General features: G+C 44.7%; 1 pseudogene; it reads left to right on the top strand.

Moving 5' to 3' along the window:
* Positions 1-583: 583 nt before the first annotated feature.
* LOC126413689 (5S ribosomal RNA) lies at positions 584-701 on the top strand (annotated as a pseudogene).
* The last annotated feature ends 1,615 nt before the right edge of the window (positions 702-2,316 follow it).

The following is a 2,316-nucleotide window of genomic DNA, read 5'->3' as shown; positions in this document are numbered from 1 at the left end:
ATTCTTTCATGACGCGTCGGTTTTTCTTTGACTTTCTTTTCTTTTGTCTAAGACTGTATTTGATTAGCAGTGGTTCACAACTTTGATTTACATCAGGAATTTACTCGTCACTAGCAACTTCAGCCACTGAATTAAGCAACTGTATTCAATACCCTTTTTAATCCACGTGACCATATGTCAGTTCAGCATTCTGGGATGTCCACCCGAGTTAGATTGGTAGTTCTCCAAGATATTTCGGTAAACAAACTGTCTGCCGTCTTCACATGTTTCCTGATGACTGCTTCTCTGTCCGGGTCGGCGTCCTGTATACATAGGACGCTACCCTCTCCATCACTCTGCTTGTGGCAAGCTCGAACACAATGTGTGCAGAAAGCCTACACACATTGATCTGTGCCTTCACGTCCAGTAGTCACCACAACTCTAAACGTAAAAATGCTTAACGCACACTTGTTAACAGGGCGCGATTCATGTGTAACGACGATATCCTTCGAAATGAACTTAAGTACTTGCGGACAACATTTCAAAGGAATACGTACAGCAGCCATCAAATAAGGTGTGCATTTATACCTTGTACCTAGACAACGCCAACGACCTTGCCGCAGTGGTAACACCGGTTCCCGTCAGAGCACCGAAGTTAAGCGCTGTCGGACTGGGCTAGCACTTGGATGGGTAACCATCCGGTCTCAAGAGCGCTGTTGGCAAGCGGGGTGCACTCAGCCCTTGTGAGGCAAACTGAGGAGCTACTTGATAAAGAAGTAGCGGCTCCATTCTCGGAAACTGGCATACGACCGGGAGTGCGGTGTGCTGACCACATGCCCTTCCATATCCGCATCCAGTGACACCTATGGGCTGAGGATGACACGGCGGCCGGTCGGTACCTTTGGGCCTTCATGGCCTGTTCGGATGGAGTTTTAGTTTAGTACCTAGACAACAGCAGGAAGGAAAAAAGGAGCACAACCACTAGCATGCATCCCGATTGTCGTCAATATCTCCAGAAAAGTCAGTCAAATTTGTACTTCGCTCACCTCCCTAAGACCTTGACACTACTAACCTCAGTGGAGGATGATCTAGGTTTTCACAAACCATTAATGTACCAAATTCCCTGTCAATGCGACAAGACATACTTTGAGGACATTTCATTTAATTTCGTTTAGTGCACATTTAAAACCTGCTGCTTATTTTAAAAAGCAGGTCATATATTTTAAAATTTCACTTGTTACAGTACATTTACCCCTCATGAACCATGGACCTTGCCGTTGGTGGGGAGGCTTGCGTGCCTCAGCGATACAGATAGCCGTACCGTAGGTGCAACCACAACGGAGGGATATCTGTTGAGAGGCCAGCCAAACGTGTGGTTCCTGAAGAGGGGCAGCAGCCTTTTCAGTAGTTACAGGGGCAACGGTCTGGATGATTGACTGATCTGGCCTTGTAACGCTAACCAAAATGGCCTTGCTGTGCTGGTACTGCGAACGGCTGAAGGCAAGGGGAAACTACGGCCGTAATTTTTCCCGAGGGCATGCAGCTTTACTGTATGGTTAAATGATGATGGCGTCCTCTTGGGTAAAACATTCCAGAGGTAAAATAGTCCCCCATTCGGATCTCCGGGCGGGGACTACTCAAGAGGACAGGAAAAAGAAAATTGGCGTTCTACGGATCGGAGTGTGGAATGTCAGATCCCTTAATCGGGCAGGTAGGTTAGAAAATTTAAAAAGGGAAATGGATAGGTTAAAGTTAGATATAGTGGGAATCAGTGAAGTTCGGTGGCAGGAGGAACAAGACTTCTGGTCAGGTGACTACAGGGTTATAAATACAAAATCAAATAGGGGTATTGCAGGAGTAGGTTTAATAATGAATAGGAAAATAGGAATGCGGGTAAGCTACTACAAACAGCATAGTGAACGCATTATTGGGGCCAAGATAGATACGAAGACCACGCCTACTACAGTAGTACAAGAGTATATGCCTACATGCTCTGCAGAAATTGAAGAAATGTATGATGAAATAAAAGAAATTATTCAGATAGTGAAGGGAGACGAAAATTTAATAGTCATGGGGGACTGGAATTCGTCAGTAGGAAAAGAGAGAGAAGGAAACGTAATAGGTGAATATGGATTGGGGGTAAGAAACGAAAGAGGTAGCCGCCTGATAGAATTTTGCACAGAGCACAACTTAATCATAGCTAACACTTGATTCAAGAATCATAACAGAAGATTGTATACATGGAAGAAGCCTGGAGATACTGACAGGTTTCAGATAGTTTATATAATGGTAAGACAGAGATTTAGGAACCAGGTTTTAAACTGTAAGACATTTCCA

This window comes from Schistocerca serialis, chromosome 7 (genome assembly GCF_023864345.2).
Source record: "Schistocerca serialis cubense isolate TAMUIC-IGC-003099 chromosome 7, iqSchSeri2.2, whole genome shotgun sequence".
Lineage (NCBI taxonomy): Eukaryota > Metazoa > Arthropoda > Insecta > Orthoptera > Acrididae > Schistocerca > Schistocerca serialis.
The sequence above is the reverse complement of the archived record's forward strand: the minus strand, read 5'-3'. Positions and strand labels throughout refer to the sequence as shown.